The sequence below is a fragment of the Schistocerca americana genome, unplaced genomic scaffold (genome assembly GCF_021461395.2).
Source record: "Schistocerca americana isolate TAMUIC-IGC-003095 unplaced genomic scaffold, iqSchAmer2.1 HiC_scaffold_748, whole genome shotgun sequence".
In the NCBI taxonomy this organism is placed as follows: Eukaryota; Metazoa; Arthropoda; class Insecta; order Orthoptera; family Acrididae; genus Schistocerca; species Schistocerca americana.
In genome coordinates this window covers 1-21501 of record NW_025726509.1, presented here as the reverse complement: position 1 = coordinate 21501, position 21501 = coordinate 1, and the positions used below count along the sequence as shown (strand labels likewise).

General features: G+C 49.7%; 19 non-coding genes across 19 annotated transcripts; all 19 read left to right on the top strand.

Annotated features, from left to right (window-relative positions):
• Positions 1–276: 276 nt before the first annotated feature.
• LOC124590192 lies at positions 277–395 on the top strand. The gene has a single exon (XR_006976416.1). It is a non-coding gene; the product is annotated as a 5S ribosomal RNA (ribosomal RNA).
• Positions 396–1428: 1033 nt separating this feature from the next.
• On the top strand, positions 1429–1547 carry LOC124590191. Its single transcript, XR_006976415.1, has one exon. It is a non-coding gene; the product is annotated as a 5S ribosomal RNA (ribosomal RNA).
• Positions 1548–2581: 1034 nt separating this feature from the next.
• LOC124590190 lies at positions 2582–2700 on the top strand. The gene has a single exon (XR_006976414.1). It is a non-coding gene; the product is annotated as a 5S ribosomal RNA (ribosomal RNA).
• Positions 2701–3734: 1034 nt separating this feature from the next.
• Positions 3735–3853, top strand: LOC124590189. Its single transcript, XR_006976413.1, has one exon. It is a non-coding gene; the product is annotated as a 5S ribosomal RNA (ribosomal RNA).
• A 1034-nt stretch (positions 3854–4887) lies between these two features.
• On the top strand, positions 4888–5006 carry LOC124590187. The gene has a single exon (XR_006976411.1). It is a non-coding gene; the product is annotated as a 5S ribosomal RNA (ribosomal RNA).
• A 1033-nt stretch (positions 5007–6039) lies between these two features.
• Positions 6040–6158, top strand: LOC124590186. The gene has a single exon (XR_006976410.1). It is a non-coding gene; the product is annotated as a 5S ribosomal RNA (ribosomal RNA).
• Positions 6159–7192: 1034 nt separating this feature from the next.
• On the top strand, positions 7193–7311 carry LOC124590185. Its single transcript, XR_006976409.1, has one exon. It is a non-coding gene; the product is annotated as a 5S ribosomal RNA (ribosomal RNA).
• A 1033-nt stretch (positions 7312–8344) lies between these two features.
• Positions 8345–8463, top strand: LOC124590184. Its single transcript, XR_006976408.1, has one exon. It is a non-coding gene; the product is annotated as a 5S ribosomal RNA (ribosomal RNA).
• Positions 8464–9496: 1033 nt separating this feature from the next.
• On the top strand, positions 9497–9615 carry LOC124590181. The gene has a single exon (XR_006976407.1). It is a non-coding gene; the product is annotated as a 5S ribosomal RNA (ribosomal RNA).
• Positions 9616–10648: 1033 nt separating this feature from the next.
• Positions 10649–10767, top strand: LOC124590180. Its single transcript, XR_006976406.1, has one exon. It is a non-coding gene; the product is annotated as a 5S ribosomal RNA (ribosomal RNA).
• A 1033-nt stretch (positions 10768–11800) lies between these two features.
• On the top strand, positions 11801–11919 carry LOC124590179. The gene has a single exon (XR_006976405.1). It is a non-coding gene; the product is annotated as a 5S ribosomal RNA (ribosomal RNA).
• A 1034-nt stretch (positions 11920–12953) lies between these two features.
• LOC124590178 lies at positions 12954–13072 on the top strand. The gene has a single exon (XR_006976404.1). It is a non-coding gene; the product is annotated as a 5S ribosomal RNA (ribosomal RNA).
• A 1033-nt stretch (positions 13073–14105) lies between these two features.
• Positions 14106–14224, top strand: LOC124590177. The gene has a single exon (XR_006976403.1). It is a non-coding gene; the product is annotated as a 5S ribosomal RNA (ribosomal RNA).
• Positions 14225–15257: 1033 nt separating this feature from the next.
• LOC124590174 lies at positions 15258–15376 on the top strand. Its single transcript, XR_006976400.1, has one exon. It is a non-coding gene; the product is annotated as a 5S ribosomal RNA (ribosomal RNA).
• A 1033-nt stretch (positions 15377–16409) lies between these two features.
• On the top strand, positions 16410–16528 carry LOC124590221. The gene has a single exon (XR_006976445.1). It is a non-coding gene; the product is annotated as a 5S ribosomal RNA (ribosomal RNA).
• Positions 16529–17562: 1034 nt separating this feature from the next.
• Positions 17563–17681, top strand: LOC124590210. Its single transcript, XR_006976434.1, has one exon. It is a non-coding gene; the product is annotated as a 5S ribosomal RNA (ribosomal RNA).
• Positions 17682–18717: 1036 nt separating this feature from the next.
• On the top strand, positions 18718–18836 carry LOC124590199. Its single transcript, XR_006976423.1, has one exon. It is a non-coding gene; the product is annotated as a 5S ribosomal RNA (ribosomal RNA).
• Positions 18837–19869: 1033 nt separating this feature from the next.
• On the top strand, positions 19870–19988 carry LOC124590188. The gene has a single exon (XR_006976412.1). It is a non-coding gene; the product is annotated as a 5S ribosomal RNA (ribosomal RNA).
• Positions 19989–21021: 1033 nt separating this feature from the next.
• LOC124590168 lies at positions 21022–21140 on the top strand. The gene has a single exon (XR_006976394.1). It is a non-coding gene; the product is annotated as a 5S ribosomal RNA (ribosomal RNA).
• The last annotated feature ends 361 nt before the right edge of the window (positions 21141–21501 follow it).

The following is a 21501-nucleotide window of genomic DNA, read 5'->3' as shown; positions in this document are numbered from 1 at the left end:
ATACAATTACAATTCTGTTCGTGTTTTATGTTGTAAAGTTGTTAGCTTGTAACGATGTAATGTTAATAAATAAATTCATAAATCTCCAAAAAAAAAAAAATACACGAAGCGCGTCCTTCCGGCTCATAAGTTTTGGATCTCAGGATTGCGTTCGCGCTAACGTGACGAATTGTCAATAAAAAAAAATGCGGCTGCTTTCGACCGAAAAGTATGATTTTGTGTGTGTTGGGATAAGAACCGAATGCGAATTCTTCCATGCGCCTACATTACATGGGCGCCAACGGCCATACCATGTTGAATACACCGGTTCTCGTCCGATCACCGAAGTTAAACAACATCGGGCGTGGTTAGTACTTGGATGGGTGACCACCTGGGAACACCACGTGCTGTTGGCTCCCTTTCATTTACTTTTTTTTTTATACCGCCCTCTTTCCATACCACCGTTCTGTTGTGACAAAGATTCTTGCTTAAGCATTTTAATCTACTGTAATGACCATAAGGTGCGAAATTGCAGTAAATATCTCAGTTTGAGGGAGAATGTGCTAACCAAGTTCGCCAGGAAGTCTTTGAAAACGACAAAACAGTACGAATCGGCAGATGTGTTCTGAAATACGTCAGCGCCTGTTGTTGTGTAGCGGTGTACAATTCCTACTTCGATATGTAATTATAAATTTATTCCTTAGTCGACTCGTCTCGTCTCGTCATCTCCTGCAGACGTTTCTTGTGCTTGCGCTGTTATATGGGCCACGACCCGAGCGGCAGCGAGCGGTAGTCGAGCAAAGTCGGGACAAGTCGGGAAGGGGACAGGGACAGGGATAGGAAAGGTGCGAATGCACTGCAAATTACGCAAACACCTCGTCTGAGGCGAGGCGAGGCGAGGCGAGGCGAGGCGAGGAAGCTCACATCGCCAGCAGTGGCGCCCTCCAACAAGACTCTGCCACACCCCGCACAGGCCTTACGCCGGTCGGCCGCGCGCCAGCCCTCCTGCGCTGGACACCAGGGACAAGATGCGTCTTCCGCGAGTGTCGAAGGCTGCACGCGCCAAGCGGATGACAGGAGGTGCAACGAGAAGTTGCGCGTCTCACACACACGGCGGCGCGCCCGCTAATTCGGCAGTCGCTCTGCTGGCACGTCGGATTGCGGAAGGAAGTGCATACAATTACAATTCTGTTCGTGTTTTATGTTGTAAAGTTGTTAGCTTGTAACGATGTAATGTTAATAAATAAATTCATAAATCTCCAAAAAAAAAAAATACACGAAGCGCGTCCTTCCGGCTCATAAGTTTTGGATCTCAGGATTGCGTTCGCGCTAACGTGACGAATTGTCAATAAAAAAAAATGCGGCTGCTTTCGACCGAAAAGTATGATTTTGTGTGTGTTGGGATAAGAACCGAATGCGAATTCTTCCATGCGCCTACATTACATGGGCGCCAACGGCCATACCATGTTGAATACACCGGTTCTCGTCCGATCACCGAAGTTAAACAACATCGGGCGTGGTTAGTACTTGGATGGGTGACCACCTGGGAACACCACGTGCTGTTGGCTCCCTTTCATTTACTTTTTTTTTTATACCGCCCTCTTTCCATACCACCGTTCTGTTGTGACAAAGATTCTTGCTTAAGCATTTTAATCTACTGTAATGACCATAAGGTGCGAAATTGCAGTAAATATCTCAGTTTGAGGGAGAATGTGCTAACCAAGTTCGCCAGGAAGTCTTTGAAAACGACAAAACAGTACGAATCGGCAGATGTGTTCTGAAATACGTCAGCGCCTGTTGTTGTGTAGCGGTGTACAATTCCTACTTCGATATGTAATTATAAATTTATTCCTTAGTCGACTCGTCTCGTCTCGTCATCTCCTGCAGACGTTTCTTGTGCTTGCGCTGTTATATGGGCCACGACCCGAGCGGCAGCGAGCGGCAGTCGAGCAAAGTCGGGACAAGTCGGGACGGGGACAGGGACAGGGATAGGAAAGGTGCGAATGCACTGCAAATTACGCAAACACCTCGTCTGAGGCGAGGCGAGGCGAGGCGAGGCGAGGCGAGGAAGCTCACATCGCCAGCAGTGGCGCCCTCCAACAAGACTCTGCCACACCCCGCACAGGCCTTACGCCGGTCGGCCGCGCGCCAGCCCTCCTGCGCTGGACACCAGGGACAAGATGCGTCTTCCGCGAGTGTCGAAGGCTGCACGCGCCAAGCGGATGACAGGAGGTGCAACGAGAAGTTGCGCGTCTCACACACACGGCGGCGCGCCCGCTAATTCGGCAGTCGCTCTGCTGGCACGTCGGATTGCGGAAGGAAGTGCATACAATTACAATTCTGTTCGTGTTTTATGTTGTAAAGTTGTTAGCTTGTAACGATGTAATGTTAATAAATAAATTCATAAATCTCCAAAAAAAAAAAAATACACGAAGCGCGTCCTTCCGGCTCATAAGTTTTGGATCTCAGGATTGCGTTCGCGCTAACGTGACGAATTGTCAATAAAAAAAAATGCGGCTGCTTTCGACCGAAAAGTATGATTTTGTGTGTGTTGGGATAAGAACCGAATGCGAATTCTTCCATGCGCCTACATTACATGGGCGCCAACGGCCATACCATGTTGAATACACCGGTTCTCGTCCGATCACCGAAGTTAAACAACATCGGGCGTGGTTAGTACTTGGATGGGTGACCACCTGGGAACACCACGTGCTGTTGGCTCCCTTTCATTTACTTTTTTTTTTATACCGCCCTCTTTCCATACCACCGTTCTGTTGTGACAAAGATTCTTGCTTAAGCATTTTAATCTACTGTAATGACCATAAGGTGCGAAATTGCAGTAAATATCTCAGTTTGAGGGAGAATGTGCTAACCAAGTTCGCCAGGAAGTCTTTGAAAACGACAAAACAGTACGAATCGGCAGATGTGTTCTGAAATACGTCAGCGCCTGTTGTTGTGTAGCGGTGTACAATTCCTACTTCGATATGTAATTATAAATTTATTCCTTAGTCGACTCGTCTCGTCTCGTCATCTCCTGCAGACGTTTCTTGTGCTTGCGCTGTTATATGGGCCACGACCCGAGCGGCAGCGAGCGGCAGTCGAGCAAAGTCGGGACAAGTCGGGACGGGGACAGGGACAGGGATAGGAAAGGTGCGAATGCACTGCAAATTACGCAAACACCTCGTCTGAGGCGAGGCGAGGCGAGGCGAGGCGAGGCGAGGAAGCTCACATCGCCAGCAGTGGCGCCCTCCAACAAGACTCTGCCACACCCCGCACAGGCCTTACGCCGGTCGGCCGCGCGCCAGCCCTCCTGCGCTGGACACCAGGGACAAGATGCGTCTTCCGCGAGTGTCGAAGGCTGCACGCGCCAAGCGGATGACAGGAGGTGCAACGAGAAGTTGCGCGTCTCACACACACGGCGGCGCGCCCGCTAATTCGGCAGTCGCTCTGCTGGCACGTCGGATTGCGGAAGGAAGTGCATACAATTACAATTCTGTTCGTGTTTTATGTTGTAAAGTTGTTAGCTTGTAACGATGTAATGTTAATAAATAAATTCATAAATCTCCAAAAAAAAAAAAATACACGAAGCGCGTCCTTCCGGCTCATAAGTTTTGGATCTCAGGATTGCGTTCGCGCTAACGTGACGAATTGTCAATAAAAAAAAATGCGGCTGCTTTCGACCGAAAAGTATGATTTTGTGTGTGTTGGGATAAGAACCGAATGCGAATTCTTCCATGCGCCTACATTACATGGGCGCCAACGGCCATACCATGTTGAATACACCGGTTCTCGTCCGATCACCGAAGTTAAACAACATCGGGCGTGGTTAGTACTTGGATGGGTGACCACCTGGGAACACCACGTGCTGTTGGCTCCCTTTCATTTACTTTTTTTTTTATACCGCCCTCTTTCCATACCACCGTTCTGTTGTGACAAAGATTCTTGCTTAAGCATTTTAATCTACTGTAATGACCATAAGGTGCGAAATTGCAGTAAATATCTCAGTTTGAGGGAGAATGTGCTAACCAAGTTCGCCAGGAAGTCTTTGAAAACGACAAAACAGTACGAATCGGCAGATGTGTTCTGAAATACGTCAGCGCCTGTTGTTGTGTAGCGGTGTACAATTCCTACTTCGATATGTAATTATAAATTTATTCCTTAGTCGACTCGTCTCGTCTCGTCATCTCCTGCAGACGTTTCTTGTGCTTGCGCTGTTATATGGGCCACGACCCGAGCGGCAGCGAGCGGCAGTCGAGCAAAGTCGGGACAAGTCGGGACGGGGACAGGGACAGGGATAGGAAAGGTGCGAATGCACTGCAAATTACGCAAACACCTCGTCTGAGGCGAGGCGAGGCGAGGCGAGGCGAGGCGAGGAAGCTCACATCGCCAGCAGTGGCGCCCTCCAACAAGACTCTGCCACACCCCGCACAGGCCTTACGCCGGTCGGCCGCGCGCCAGCCCTCCTGCGCTGGACACCAGGGACAAGATGCGTCTTCCGCGAGTGTCGAAGGCTGCACGCGCCAAGCGGATGACAGGAGGTGCAACGAGAAGTTGCGCGTCTCACACACACGGCGGCGCGCCCGCTAATTCGGCAGTCGCTCTGCTGGCACGTCGGATTGCGGAAGGAAGTGCATACAATTACAATTCTGTTCGTGTTTTATGTTGTAAAGTTGTTAGCTTGTAACGATGTAATGTTAATAAATAAATTCATAAATCTCCAAAAAAAAAAAAATACACGAAGCGCGTCCTTCCGGCTCATAAGTTTTGGATCTCAGGATTGCGTTCGCGCTAACGTGACGAATTGTCAATAAAAAAAAATGCGGCTGCTTTCGACCGAAAAGTATGATTTTGTGTGTGTTGGGATAAGAACCGAATGCGAATTCTTCCATGCGCCTACATTACATGGGCGCCAACGGCCATACCATGTTGAATACACCGGTTCTCGTCCGATCACCGAAGTTAAACAACATCGGGCGTGGTTAGTACTTGGATGGGTGACCACCTGGGAACACCACGTGCTGTTGGCTCCCTTTCATTTACTTTTTTTTTTATACCGCCCTCTTTCCATACCACCGTTCTGTTGTGACAAAGATTCTTGCTTAAGCATTTTAATCTACTGTAATGACCATAAGGTGCGAAATTGCAGTAAATATCTCAGTTTGAGGGAGAATGTGCTAACCAAGTTCGCCAGGAAGTCTTTGAAAACGACAAAACAGTACGAATCGGCAGATGTGTTCTGAAATACGTCAGCGCCTGTTGTTGTGTAGCGGTGTACAATTCCTACTTCGATATGTAATTATAAATTTATTCCTTAGTCGACTCGTCTCGTCTCGTCATCTCCTGCAGACGTTTCTTGTGCTTGCGCTGTTATATGGGCCACGACCCGAGCGGCAGCGAGCGGTAGTCGAGCAAAGTCGGGACAAGTCGGGACGGGGACAGGGACAGGGATAGGAAAGGTGCGAATGCACTGCAAATTACGCAAACACCTCGTCTGAGGCGAGGCGAGGCGAGGCGAGGCGAGGCGAGGAAGCTCACATCGCCAGCAGTGGCGCCCTCCAACAAGACTCTGCCACACCCCGCACAGGCCTTACGCCGGTCGGCCGCGCGCCAGCCCTCCTGCGCTGGACACCAGGGACAAGATGCGTCTTCCGCGAGTGTCGAAGGCTGCACGCGCCAAGCGGATGACAGGAGGTGCAACGAGAAGTTGCGCGTCTCACACACACGGCGGCGCGCCCGCTAATTCGGCAGTCGCTCTGCTGGCACGTCGGATTGCGGAAGGAAGTGCATACAATTACAATTCTGTTCGTGTTTTATGTTGTAAAGTTGTTAGCTTGTAACGATGTAATGTTAATAAATAAATTCATAAATCTCCAAAAAAAAAAAATACACGAAGCGCGTCCTTCCGGCTCATAAGTTTTGGATCTCAGGATTGCGTTCGCGCTAACGTGACGAATTGTCAATAAAAAAAAATGCGGCTGCTTTCGACCGAAAAGTATGATTTTGTGTGTGTTGGGATAAGAACCGAATGCGAATTCTTCCATGCGCCTACATTACATGGGCGCCAACGGCCATACCATGTTGAATACACCGGTTCTCGTCCGATCACCGAAGTTAAACAACATCGGGCGTGGTTAGTACTTGGATGGGTGACCACCTGGGAACACCACGTGCTGTTGGCTCCCTTTCATTTACTTTTTTTTTTATACCGCCCTCTTTCCATACCACCGTTCTGTTGTGACAAAGATTCTTGCTTAAGCATTTTAATCTACTGTAATGACCATAAGGTGCGAAATTGCAGTAAATATCTCAGTTTGAGGGAGAATGTGCTAACCAAGTTCGCCAGGAAGTCTTTGAAAACGACAAAACAGTACGAATCGGCAGATGTGTTCTGAAATACGTCAGCGCCTGTTGTTGTGTAGCGGTGTACAATTCCTACTTCGATATGTAATTATAAATTTATTCCTTAGTCGACTCGTCTCGTCTCGTCATCTCCTGCAGACGTTTCTTGTGCTTGCGCTGTTATATGGGCCACGACCCGAGCGGCAGCGAGCGGCAGTCGAGCAAAGTCGGGACAAGTCGGGACGGGGACAGGGACAGGGATAGGAAAGGTGCGAATGCACTGCAAATTACGCAAACACCTCGTCTGAGGCGAGGCGAGGCGAGGCGAGGCGAGGCGAGGAAGCTCACATCGCCAGCAGTGGCGCCCTCCAACAAGACTCTGCCACACCCCGCACAGGCCTTACGCCGGTCGGCCGCGCGCCAGCCCTCCTGCGCTGGACACCAGGGACAAGATGCGTCTTCCGCGAGTGTCGAAGGCTGCACGCGCCAAGCGGATGACAGGAGGTGCAACGAGAAGTTGCGCGTCTCACACACACGGCGGCGCGCCCGCTAATTCGGCAGTCGCTCTGCTGGCACGTCGGATTGCGGAAGGAAGTGCATACAATTACAATTCTGTTCGTGTTTTATGTTGTAAAGTTGTTAGCTTGTAACGATGTAATGTTAATAAATAAATTCATAAATCTCCAAAAAAAAAAAAATACACGAAGCGCGTCCTTCCGGCTCATAAGTTTTGGATCTCAGGATTGCGTTCGCGCTAACGTGACGAATTGTCAATAAAAAAAAATGCGGCTGCTTTCGACCGAAAAGTATGATTTTGTGTGTGTTGGGATAAGAACCGAATGCGAATTCTTCCATGCGCCTACATTACATGGGCGCCAACGGCCATACCATGTTGAATACACCGGTTCTCGTCCGATCACCGAAGTTAAACAACATCGGGCGTGGTTAGTACTTGGATGGGTGACCACCTGGGAACACCACGTGCTGTTGGCTCCCTTTCATTTACTTTTTTTTTTATACCGCCCTCTTTCCATACCACCGTTCTGTTGTGACAAAGATTCTTGCTTAAGCATTTTAATCTACTGTAATGACCATAAGGTGCGAAATTGCAGTAAATATCTCAGTTTGAGGGAGAATGTGCTAACCAAGTTCGCCAGGAAGTCTTTGAAAACGACAAAACAGTACGAATCGGCAGATGTGTTCTGAAATCCGTCAGCGCCTGTTGTTGTGTAGCGGTGTACAATTCCTACTTCGATATGTAATTATAAATTTATTCCTTAGTCGACTCGTCTCGTCTCGTCATCTCCTGCAGACGTTTCTTGTGCTTGCGCTGTTATATGGGCCACGACCCGAGCGGCAGCGAGCGGCAGTCGAGCAAAGTCGGGACAAGTCGGGACGGGGACAGGGACAGGGATAGGAAAGGTGCGAATGCACTGCAAATTACGCAAACACCTCGTCTGAGGCGAGGCGAGGCGAGGCGAGGCGAGGCGAGGAAGCTCACATCGCCAGCAGTGGCGCCCTCCAACAAGACTCTGCCACACCCCGCACAGGCCTTACGCCGGTCGGCCGCGCGCCAGCCCTCCTGCGCTGGACACCAGGGACAAGATGCGTCTTCCGCGAGTGTCGAAGGCTGCACGCGCCAAGCGGATGACAGGAGGTGCAACGAGAAGTTGCGCGTCTCACACACACGGCGGCGCGCCCGCTAATTCGGCAGTCGCTCTGCTGGCACGTCGGATTGCGGAAGGAAGTGCATACAATTACAATTCTGTTCGTGTTTTATGTTGTAAAGTTGTTAGCTTGTAACGATGTAATGTTAATAAATAAATTCATAAATCTCCAAAAAAAAAAAATACACGAAGCGCGTCCTTCCGGCTCATAAGTTTTGGATCTCAGGATTGCGTTCGCGCTAACGTGACGAATTGTCAATAAAAAAAAATGCGGCTGCTTTCGACCGAAAAGTATGATTTTGTGTGTGTTGGGATAAGAACCGAATGCGAATTCTTCCATGCGCCTACATTACATGGGCGCCAACGGCCATACCATGTTGAATACACCGGTTCTCGTCCGATCACCGAAGTTAAACAACATCGGGCGTGGTTAGTACTTGGATGGGTGACCACCTGGGAACACCACGTGCTGTTGGCTCCCTTTCATTTACTTTTTTTTTTATACCGCCCTCTTTCCATACCACCGTTCTGTTGTGACAAAGATTCTTGCTTAAGCATTTTAATCTACTGTAATGACCATAAGGTGCGAAATTGCAGTAAATATCTCAGTTTGAGGGAGAATGTGCTAACCAAGTTCGCCAGGAAGTCTTTGAAAACGACAAAACAGTACGAATCGGCAGATGTGTTCTGAAATACGTCAGCGCCTGTTGTTGTGTAGCGGTGTACAATTCCTACTTCGATATGTAATTATAAATTTATTCCTTAGTCGACTCGTCTCGTCTCGTCATCTCCTGCAGACGTTTCTTGTGCTTGCGCTGTTATATGGGCCACGACCCGAGCGGCAGCGAGCGGCAGTCGAGCAAAGTCGGGACAAGTCGGGACGGGGACAGGGACAGGGATAGGAAAGGTGCGAATGCACTGCAAATTACGCAAACACCTCGTCTGAGGCGAGGCGAGGCGAGGCGAGGCGAGGCGAGGAAGCTCACATCGCCAGCAGTGGCGCCCTCCAACAAGACTCTGCCACACCCCGCACAGGCCTTACGCCGGTCGGCCGCGCGCCAGCCCTCCTGCGCTGGACACCAGGGACAAGATGCGTCTTCCGCGAGTGTCGAAGGCTGCACGCGCCAAGCGGATGACAGGAGGTGCAACGAGAAGTTGCGCGTCTCACACACACGGCGGCGCGCCCGCTAATTCGGCAGTCGCTCTGCTGGCACGTCGGATTGCGGAAGGAAGTGCATACAATTACAATTCTGTTCGTGTTTTATGTTGTAAAGTTGTTAGCTTGTAACGATGTAATGTTAATAAATAAATTCATAAATCTCCAAAAAAAAAAAATACACGAAGCGCGTCCTTCCGGCTCATAAGTTTTGGATCTCAGGATTGCGTTCGCGCTAACGTGACGAATTGTCAATAAAAAAAAATGCGGCTGCTTTCGACCGAAAAGTATGATTTTGTGTGTGTTGGGATAAGAACCGAATGCGAATTCTTCCATGCGCCTACATTACATGGGCGCCAACGGCCATACCATGTTGAATACACCGGTTCTCGTCCGATCACCGAAGTTAAACAACATCGGGCGTGGTTAGTACTTGGATGGGTGACCACCTGGGAACACCACGTGCTGTTGGCTCCCTTTCATTTACTTTTTTTTTTATACCGCCCTCTTTCCATACCACCGTTCTGTTGTGACAAAGATTCTTGCTTAAGCATTTTAATCTACTGTAATGACCATAAGGTGCGAAATTGCAGTAAATATCTCAGTTTGAGGGAGAATGTGCTAACCAAGTTCGCCAGGAAGTCTTTGAAAACGACAAAACAGTACGAATCGGCAGATGTGTTCTGAAATACGTCAGCGCCTGTTGTTGTGTAGCGGTGTACAATTCCTACTTCGATATGTAATTATAAATTTATTCCTTAGTCGACTCGTCTCGTCTCGTCATCTCCTGCAGACGTTTCTTGTGCTTGCGCTGTTATATGGGCCACGACCCGAGCGGCAGCGAGCGGCAGTCGAGCAAAGTCGGGACAAGTCGGGACGGGGACAGGGACAGGGATAGGAAAGGTGCGAATGCACTGCAAATTACGCAAACACCTCGTCTGAGGCGAGGCGAGGCGAGGCGAGGCGAGGCGAGGAAGCTCACATCGCCAGCAGTGGCGCCCTCCAACAAGACTCTGCCACACCCCGCACAGGCCTTACGCCGGTCGGCCGCGCGCCAGCCCTCCTGCGCTGGACACCAGGGACAAGATGCGTCTTCCGCGAGTGTCGAAGGCTGCACGCGCCAAGCGGATGACAGGAGGTGCAACGAGAAGTTGCGCGTCTCACACACACGGCGGCGCGCCCGCTAATTCGGCAGTCGCTCTGCTGGCACGTCGGATTGCGGAAGGAAGTGCATACAATTACAATTCTGTTCGTGTTTTATGTTGTAAAGTTGTTAGCTTGTAACGATGTAATGTTAATAAATAAATTCATAAATCTCCAAAAAAAAAAAATACACGAAGCGCGTCCTTCCGGCTCATAAGTTTTGGATCTCAGGATTGCGTTCGCGCTAACGTGACGAATTGTCAATAAAAAAAAATGCGGCTGCTTTCGACCGAAAAGTATGATTTTGTGTGTGTTGGGATAAGAACCGAATGCGAATTCTTCCATGCGCCTACATTACATGGGCGCCAACGGCCATACCATGTTGAATACACCGGTTCTCGTCCGATCACCGAAGTTAAACAACATCGGGCGTGGTTAGTACTTGGATGGGTGACCACCTGGGAACACCACGTGCTGTTGGCTCCCTTTCATTTACTTTTTTTTTTATACCGCCCTCTTTCCATACCACCGTTCTGTTGTGACAAAGATTCTTGCTTAAGCATTTTAATCTACTGTAATGACCATAAGGTGCGAAATTGCAGTAAATATCTCAGTTTGAGGGAGAATGTGCTAACCAAGTTCGCCAGGAAGTCTTTGAAAACGACAAAACAGTACGAATCGGCAGATGTGTTCTGAAATACGTCAGCGCCTGTTGTTGTGTAGCGGTGTACAATTCCTACTTCGATATGTAATTATAAATTTATTCCTTAGTCGACTCGTCTCGTCTCGTCATCTCCTGCAGACGTTTCTTGTGCTTGCGCTGTTATATGGGCCACGACCCGAGCGGCAGCGAGCGGCAGTCGAGCAAAGTCGGGACAAGTCGGGACGGGGACAGGGACAGGGATAGGAAAGGTGCGAATGCACTGCAAATTACGCAAACACCTCGTCTGAGGCGAGGCGAGGCGAGGCGAGGCGAGGCGAGGAAGCTCACATCGCCAGCAGTGGCGCCCTCCAACAAGACTCTGCCACACCCCGCACAGGCCTTACGCCGGTCGGCCGCGCGCCAGCCCTCCTGCGCTGGACACCAGGGACAAGATGCGTCTTCCGCGAGTGTCGAAGGCTGCACGCGCCAAGCGGATGACAGGAGGTGCAACGAGAAGTTGCGCGTCTCACACACACGGCGGCGCGCCCGCTAATTCGGCAGTCGCTCTGCTGGCACGTCGGATTGCGGAAGGAAGTGCATACAATTACAATTCTGTTCGTGTTTTATGTTGTAAAGTTGTTAGCTTGTAACGATGTAATGTTAATAAATAAATTCATAAATCTCCAAAAAAAAAAAATACACGAAGCGCGTCCTTCCGGCTCATAAGTTTTGGATCTCAGGATTGCGTTCGCGCTAACGTGACGAATTGTCAATAAAAAAAAATGCGGCTGCTTTCGACCGAAAAGTATGATTTTGTGTGTGTTGGGATAAGAACCGAATGCGAATTCTTCCATGCGCCTACATTACATGGGCGCCAACGGCCATACCATGTTGAATACACCGGTTCTCGTCCGATCACCGAAGTTAAACAACATCGGGCGTGGTTAGTACTTGGATGGGTGACCACCTGGGAACACCACGTGCTGTTGGCTCCCTTTCATTTACTTTTTTTTTTATACCGCCCTCTTTCCATACCACCGTTCTGTTGTGACAAAGATTCTTGCTTAAGCATTTTAATCTACTGTAATGACCATAAGGTGCGAAATTGCAGTAAATATCTCAGTTTGAGGGAGAATGTGCTAACCAAGTTCGCCAGGAAGTCTTTGAAAACGACAAAACAGTACGAATCGGCAGATGTGTTCTGAAATACGTCAGCGCCTGTTGTTGTGTAGCGGTGTACAATTCCTACTTCGATATGTAATTATAAATTTATTCCTTAGTCGACTCGTCTCGTCTCGTCATCTCCTGCAGACGTTTCTTGTGCTTGCGCTGTTATATGGGCCACGACCCGAGCGGCAGCGAGCGGCAGTCGAGCAAAGTCGGGACAAGTCGGGACGGGGACAGGGACAGGGATAGGAAAGGTGCGAATGCACTGCAAATTACGCAAACACCTCGTCTGAGGCGAGGCGAGGCGAGGCGAGGCGAGGCGAGGAAGCTCACATCGCCAGCAGTGGCGCCCTCCAACAAGACTCTGCCACACCCCGCACAGGCCTTACGCCGGTCGGCCGCGCGCCAGCCCTCCTGCGCTGGACACCAGGGACAAGATGCGTCTTCCGCGAGTGTCGAAGGCTGCACGCGCCAAGCGGATGACAGGAGGTGCAACGAGAAGTTGCGCGTCTCACACACACGGCGGCGCGCCCGCTAATTCGGCAGTCGCTCTGCTGGCACGTCGGATTGCGGAAGGAAGTGCATACAATTACAATTCTGTTCGTGTTTTATGTTGTAAAGTTGTTAGCTTGTAACGATGTAATGTTAATAAATAAATTCATAAATCTCCAAAAAAAAAAAAATACACGAAGCGCGTCCTTCCGGCTCATAAGTTTTGGATCTCAGGATTGCGTTCGCGCTAACGTGACGAATTGTCAATAAAAAAAAATGCGGCTGCTTTCGACCGAAAAGTATGATTTTGTGTGTGTTGGGATAAGAACCGAATGCGAATTCTTCCATGCGCCTACATTACATGGGCGCCAACGGCCATACCATGTTGAATACACCGGTTCTCGTCCGATCACCGAAGTTAAACAACATCGGGCGTGGTTAGTACTTGGATGGGTGACCACCTGGGAACACCACGTGCTGTTGGCTCCCTTTCATTTACTTTTTTTTTTATACCGCCCTCTTTCCATACCACCGTTCTGTTGTGACAAAGATTCTTGCTTAAGCATTTTAATCTACTGTAATGACCATAAGGTGCGAAATTGCAGTAAATATCTCAGTTTGAGGGAGAATGTGCTAACCAAGTTCGCCAGGAAGTCTTTGAAAACGACAAAACAGTACGAATCGGCAGATGTGTTCTGAAATACGTCAGCGCCTGTTGTTGTGTAGCGGTGTACAATTCCTACTTCGATATGTAATTATAAATTTATTCCTTAGTCGACTCGTCTCGTCTCGTCATCTCCTGCAGACGTTTCTTGTGCTTGCGCTGTTATATGGGCCACGACCCGAGCGGCAGCGAGCGGCAGTCGAGCAAAGTCGGGACAAGTCGGGACGGGGACAGGGACAGGGATAGGAAAGGTGCGAATGCACTGCAAATTACGCAAACACCTCGTCTGAGGCGAGGCGAGGCGAGGCGAGGCGAGGCGAGGAAGCTCACATCGCCAGCAGTGGCGCCCTCCAACAAGACTCTGCCACACCCCGCACAGGCCTTACGCCGGTCGGCCGCGCGCCAGCCCTCCTGCGCTGGACACCAGGGACAAGATGCGTCTTCCGCGAGTGTCGAAGGCTGCACGCGCCAAGCGGATGACAGGAGGTGCAACGAGAAGTTGCGCGTCTCACACACACGGCGGCGCGCCCGCTAATTCGGCAGTCGCTCTGCTGGCACGTCGGATTGCGGAAGGAAGTGCATACAATTACAATTCTGTTCGTGTTTTATGTTGTAAAGTTGTTAGCTTGTAACGATGTAATGTTAATAAATAAATTCATAAATCTCCAAAAAAAAAAAATACACGAAGCGCGTCCTTCCGGCTCATAAGTTTTGGATCTCAGGATTGCGTTCGCGCTAACGTGACGAATTGTCAATAAAAAAAAATGCGGCTGCTTTCGACCGAAAAGTATGATTTTGTGTGTGTTGGGATAAGAACCGAATGCGAATTCTTCCATGCGCCTACATTACATGGGCGCCAACGGCCATACCATGTTGAATACACCGGTTCTCGTCCGATCACCGAAGTTAAACAACATCGGGCGTGGTTAGTACTTGGATGGGTGACCACCTGGGAACACCACGTGCTGTTGGCTCCCTTTCATTTACTTTTTTTTTTATACCGCCCTCTTTCCATACCACCGTTCTGTTGTGACAAAGATTCTTGCTTAAGCATTTTAATCTACTGTAATGACCATAAGGTGCGAAATTGCAGTAAATATCTCAGTTTGAGGGAGAATGTGCTAACCAAGTTCGCCAGGAAGTCTTTGAAAACGACAAAACAGTACGAATCGGCAGATGTGTTCTGAAATACGTCAGCGCCTGTTGTTGTGTAGCGGTGTACAATTCCTACTTCGATATGTAATTATAAATTTATTCCTTAGTCGACTCGTCTCGTCTCGTCATCTCCTGCAGACGTTTCTTGTGCTTGCGCTGTTATATGGGCCACGACCCGAGCGGCAGCGAGCGGCAGTCGAGCAAAGTCGGGACAAGTCGGGACGGGGACAGGGACAGGGATAGGAAAGGTGCGAATGCACTGCAAATTACGCAAACACCTCGTCTGAGGCGAGGCGAGGCGAGGCGAGGCGAGGCGAGGAAGCTCACATCGCCAGCAGTGGCGCCCTCCAACAAGACTCTGCCACACCCCGCACAGGCCTTACGCCGGTCGGCCGCGCGCCAGCCCTCCTGCGCTGGACACCAGGGACAAGATGCGTCTTCCGCGAGTGTCGAAGGCTGCACGCGCCAAGCGGATGACAGGAGGTGCAACGAGAAGTTGCGCGTCTCACACACACGGCGGCGCGCCCGCTAATTCGGCAGTCGCTCTGCTGGCACGTCGGATTGCGGAAGGAAGTGCATACAATTACAATTCTGTTCGTGTTTTATGTTGTAAAGTTGTTAGCTTGTAACGATGTAATGTTAATAAATAAATTCATAAATCTCCAAAAAAAAAAAATACACGAAGCGCGTCCTTCCGGCTCATAAGTTTTGGATCTCAGGATTGCGTTCGCGCTAACGTGACGAATTGTCAATAAAAAAAAATGCGGCTGCTTTCGACCGAAAAGTATGATTTTGTGTGTGTTGGGATAAGAACCGAATGCGAATTCTTCCATGCGCCTACATTACATGGGCGCCAACGGCCATACCATGTTGAATACACCGGTTCTCGTCCGATCACCGAAGTTAAACAACATCGGGCGTGGTTAGTACTTGGATGGGTGACCACCTGGGAACACCACGTGCTGTTGGCTCCCTTTCATTTACTTTTTTTTTTATACCGCCCTCTTTCCATACCACCGTTCTGTTGTGACAAAGATTCTTGCTTAAGCATTTTAATCTACTGTAATGACCATAAGGTGCGAAATTGCAGTAAATATCTCAGTTTGAGGGAGAATGTGCTAACCAAGTTCGCCAGGAAGTCTTTGAAAACGACAAAACAGTACGAATCGGCAGATGTGTTCTGAAATACGTCAGCGCCTGTTGTTGTGTAGCGGTGTACAATTCCTACTTCGATATGTAATTATAAATTTATTCCTTAGTCGACTCGTCTCGTCTCGTCATCTCCTGCAGACGTTTCTTGTGCTTGCGCTGTTATATGGGCCACGACCCGAGCGGCAGCGAGCGGCAGTCGAGCAAAGTCGGGACAAGTCGGGACGGGGACAGGGACAGGGATAGGAAAGGTGCGAATGCACTGCAAATTACGCAAACACCTCGTCTGAGGCGAGGCGAGGCGAGGCGAGGCGAGGCGAGGAAGCTCACATCGCCAGCAGTGGCGCCCTCCAACAAGACTCTGCCACACCCCGCACAGGCCTTACGCCGGTCGGCCGCGCGCCAGCCCTCCTGCGCTGGACACCAGGGACAAGATGCGTCTTCCGCGAGTGTCGAAGGCTGCACGCGCCAAGCGGATGACAGGAGGTGCAACGAGAAGTTGCGCGTCTCACACACACGGCGGCGCGCCCGCTAATTCGGCAGTCGCTCTGCTGGCACGTCGGATTGCGGAAGGAAGTGCATACAATTACAATTCTGTTCGTGTTTTATGTTGTAAAGTTGTTAGCTTGTAACGATGTAATGTTAATAAATAAATTCATAAATCTCCAAAAAAAAAAAATACACGAAGCGCGTCCTTCCGGCTCATAAGTTTTGGATCTCAGGATTGCGTTCGCGCTAACGTGACGAATTGTCAATAAAAAAAAATGCGGCTGCTTTCGACCGAAAAGTATGATTTTGTGTGTGTTGGGATAAGAACCGAATGCGAATTCTTCCATGCGCCTACATTACATGGGCGCCAACGGCCATACCATGTTGAATACACCGGTTCTCGTCCGATCACCGAAGTTAAACAACATCGGGCGTGGTTAGTACTTGGATGGGTGACCACCTGGGAACACCACGTGCTGTTGGCTCCCTTTCATTTACTTTTTTTTTTATACCGCCCTCTTTCCATACCACCGTTCTGTTGTGACAAAGATTCTTGCTTAAGCATTTTAATCTACTGTAATGACCATAAGGTGCGAAATTGCAGTAAATATCTCAGTTTGAGGGAGAATGTGCTAACCAAGTTCGCCAGGAAGTCTTTGAAAACGACAAAACAGTACGAATCGGCAGATGTGTTCTGAAATACGTCAGCGCCTGTTGTTGTGTAGCGGTGTACAATTCCTACTTCGATATGTAATTATAAATTTATTCCTTAGTCGACTCGTCTCGTCTCGTCATCTCCTGCAGACGTTTCTTGTGCTTGCGCTGTTATATGGGCCACGACCCGAGCGGCAGCGAGCGGCAGTCGAGCAAAGTCGGGACAAGTCGGGACGGGGACAGGGACAGGGATAGGAAAGGTGCGAATGCACTGCAAATTACGCAAACACCTCGTCTGAGGCGAGGCGAGGCGAGGCGAGGCGAGGCGAGGAAGCTCACATCGCCAGCAGTGGCGCCCTCCAACAAGACTCTGCCACACCCCGCACAGGCCTTACGCCGGTCGGCCGCGCGCCAGCCCTCCTGCGCTGGACACCAGGGACAAGATGCGTCTTCCGCGAGTGTCGAAGGCTGCACGCGCCAAGCGGATGACAGGAGGTGCAACGAGAAGTTGCGCGTCTCACACACACGGCGGCGCGCCCGCTAATTCGGCAGTCGCTCTGCTGGCACGTCGGATTGCGGAAGGAAGTGCATACAATTACAATTCTGTTCGTGTTTTATGTTGTAAAGTTGTTAGCTTGTAACGATGTAATGTTAATAAATAAATTCATAAATCTCCAAAAAAAAAAAAATACACGAAGCGCGTCCTTCCGGCTCATAAGTTTTGGATCTCAGGATTGCGTTCGCGCTAACGTGACGAATTGTCAATAAAAAAAAATGCGGCTGCTTTCGACCGAAAAGTATGATTTTGTGTGTGTTGGGATAAGAACCGAATGCGAATTCTTCCATGCGCCTACATTACATGGGCGCCAACGGCCATACCATGTTGAATACACCGGTTCTCGTCCGATCACCGAAGTTAAACAACATCGGGCGTGGTTAGTACTTGGATGGGTGACCACCTGGGAACACCACGTGCTGTTGGCTCCCTTTCATTTACTTTTTTTTTTATACCGCCCTCTTTCCATACCACCGTTCTGTTGTGACAAAGATTCTTGCTTAAGCATTTTAATCTACTGTAATGACCATAAGGTGCGAAATTGCAGTAAATATCTCAGTTTGAGGGAGAATGTGCTAACCAAGTTCGCCAGGAAGTCTTTGAAAACGACAAAACAGTACGAATCGGCAGATGTGTTCTGAAATACGTCAGCGCCTGTTGTTGTGTAGCGGTGTACAATTCCTACTTCGATATGTAATTATAAATTTATTCCTTAGTCGACTCGTCTCGTCTCGTCATCTCCTGCAGACGTTTCTTGTGCTTGCGCTGTTATATGGGCCACGACCCGAGCGGCAGCGAGCGGCAGTCGAGCAAAGTCGGGACAAGTCGGGACGGGGACAGGGACAGGGATAGGAAAGGTGCGAATGCACTGCAAATTACGCAAACACCTCGTCTGAGGCGAGGCGAGGCGAGGCGAGGCGAGGCGAGGAAGCTCACATCGCCAGCAGTGGCGCCCTCCAACAAGACTCTGCCACACCCCGCACAGGCCTTACGCCGGTCGGCCGCGCGCCAGCCCTCCTGCGCTGGACACCAGGGACAAGATGCGTCTTCCGCGAGTGTCGAAGGCTGCACGCGCCAAGCGGATGACAGGAGGTGCAACGAGAAGTTGCGCGTCTCACACACACGGCGGCGCGCCCGCTAATTCGGCAGTCGCTCTGCTGGCACGTCGGATTGCGGAAGGAAGTGCATACAATTACAATTCTGTTCGTGTTTTATGTTGTAAAGTTGTTAGCTTGTAACGATGTAATGTTAATAAATAAATTCATAAATCTCCAAAAAAAAAAAAAAATACACGAAGCGCGTCCTTCCGGCTCATAAGTTTTGGATCTCAGGATTGCGTTCGCGCTAACGTGACGAATTGTCAATAAAAAAAAATGCGGCTGCTTTCGACCGAAAAGTATGATTTTGTGTGTGTTGGGATAAGAACCGAATGCGAATTCTTCCATGCGCCTACATTACATGGGCGCCAACGGCCATACCATGTTGAATACACCGGTTCTCGTCCGATCACCGAAGTTAAACAACATCGGGCGTGGTTAGTACTTGGATGGGTGACCACCTGGGAACACCACGTGCTGTTGGCTCCCTTTCATTTACTTTTTTTTTTATACCGCCCTCTTTCCATACCACCGTTCTGTTGTGACAAAGATTCTTGCTTAAGCATTTTAATCTACTGTAATGACCATAAGGTGCGAAATTGCAGTAAATATCTCAGTTTGAGGGAGAATGTGCTAACCAAGTTCGCCAGGAAGTCTTTGAAAACGACAAAACAGTACGAATCGGCAGATGTGTTCTGAAATACGTCAGCGCCTGTTGTTGTGTAGCGGTGTACAATTCCTACTTCGATATGTAATTATAAATTTATTCCTTAGTCGACTCGTCTCGTCTCGTCATCTCCTGCAGACGTTTCTTGTGCTTGCGCTGTTATATGGGCCACGACCCGAGCGGCAGCGAGCGGTAGTCGAGCAAAGTCGGGACAAGTCGGGACGGGGACAGGGACAGGGATAGGAAAGGTGCGAATGCACTGCAAATTACGCAAACACCTCGTCTGAGGCGAGGCGAGGCGAGGCGAGGCGAGGCGAGGAAGCTCACATCGCCAGCAGTGGCGCCCTCCAACAAGACTCTGCCACACCCCGCACAGGCCTTACGCCGGTCGGCCGCGCGCCAGCCCTCCTGCGCTGGACACCAGGGACAAGATGCGTCTTCCGCGAGTGTCGAAGGCTGCACGCGCCAAGCGGATGACAGGAGGTGCAACGAGAAGTTGCGCGTCTCACACACACGGCGGCGCGCCCGCTAATTCGGCAGTCGCTCTGCTGGCACGTCGGATTGCGGAAGGAAGTGCATACAATTACAATTCTGTTCGTGTTTTATGTTGTAAAGTTGTTAGCTTGTAACGATGTAATGTTAATAAATAAATTCATAAATCTCCAAAAAAAAAAAATACACGAAGCGCGTCCTTCCGGCTCATAAGTTTTGGATCTCAGGATTGCGTTCGCGCTAACGTGACGAATTGTCAATAAAAAAAAATGCGGCTGCTTTCGACCGAAAAGTATGATTTTGTGTGTGTTGGGATAAGAACCGAATGCGAATTCTTCCATGCGCCTACATTACATGGGCGCCAACGGCCATACCATGTTGAATACACCGGTTCTCGTCCGATCACCGAAGTTAAACAACATCGGGCGTGGTTAGTACTTGGATGGGTGACCACCTGGGAACACCACGTGCTGTTGGCTCCCTTTCATTTACTTTTTTTTTTATACCGCCCTCTTTCCATACCACCGTTCTGTTGTGACAAAGATTCTTGCTTAAGCATTTTAATCTACTGTAATGACCATAAGGTGCGAAATTGCAGTAAATATCTCAGTTTGAGGGAGAATGTGCTAACCAAGTTCGCCAGGAAGTCTTTGAAAACGACAAAACAGTACGAATCGGCAGATGTGTTCTGAAATACGTCAGCGCCTGTTGTTGTGTAGCGGTGTACAATTCCTACTTCGATATGTAATTATAAATTTATTCCTTAGTCGACTCGTCTCGTCTCGTCATCTCCTGCAGACGTTTCTTGTGCTTGCGCTGTTATATGGGCCACGACCCGAGCGGCAGCGAGCGGCAGTCGAGCAAAGTCGGGACAAGTCGGGACGGGGACAGGGACAGGGATAGGAAAGGTGCGAATGCACTGCAAATTACGCAAACACCTCGTCTGAGGCGAGGCGAGGCGAGGCGAGGCGAGGCGAGGAAGCTCACATCGCCAGCAGTGGCGCCCTCCAACAAGACTCTGCCACACCCCGCACAGGCCTTACGCCGGTCGGCCGCGCGCCAGCCCTCCTGCGCTGGACACCAGGGACAAGATGCGTCTTCCGCGAGTGTCGAAGGCTGCACGCGCCAAGCGGATGACAGGAGGTGCAACGAGAAGTTGCGCGTCTCACACACACGGCGGCGCGCTCGCTAATTCGGCAGTCGCTCTGCTGGCACGTCGGATTGCGGAAGGAAGTGCATACAATTACAATTCTGTTCGTGTTTTATGTTGTAAAGTTGTTAGCTTGTAACGATGTAATGTTAATAAATAAATTCATAAATCTCCAAAAAAAAAAAATACACGAAGCGCGTCCTTCCGGCTCATAAGTTTTGGATCTCAGGATTGCGTTCGCGCTAACGTGACGAATTGTCAATAAAAAAAAATGCGGCTGCTTTCGACCGAAAAGTATGATTTTGTGTGTGTTGGGATAAGAACCGAATGCGAATTCTTCCATGCGCCTACATTACATGGGCGCCAACGGCCATACCATGTTGAATACACCGGTTCTCGTCCGATCACCGAAGTTAAACAACATCGGGCGTGGTTAGTACTTGGATGGGTGACCACCTGGGAACACCACGTGCTGTTGGCTCCCTTTCATTTACTTTTTTTTTTATACCGCCCTCTTTCCATACCACCGTTCTGTTGTGACAAAGATTCTTGCTTAAGCATTTTAATCTACTGTAATGACCATAAGGTGCGAAATTGCAGTAAATATCTCAGTTTGAGGGAGAATGTGCTAACCAAGTTCGCCAGGAAGTCTTTGAAAACGACAAAACAGTACGAATCGGCAGATGTGTTCTGAAATACGTCAGCGCCTGTTGTTGTGTAGCGGTGTACAATTCCTACTTCGATATGTAATTATAAATTTATTCCTTAGTCGACTCGTCTCGTCTCGTCATCTCCTGCAGACGTTTCTTGTGCTTGCGCTGTTATATGGGCCACGACCCGAG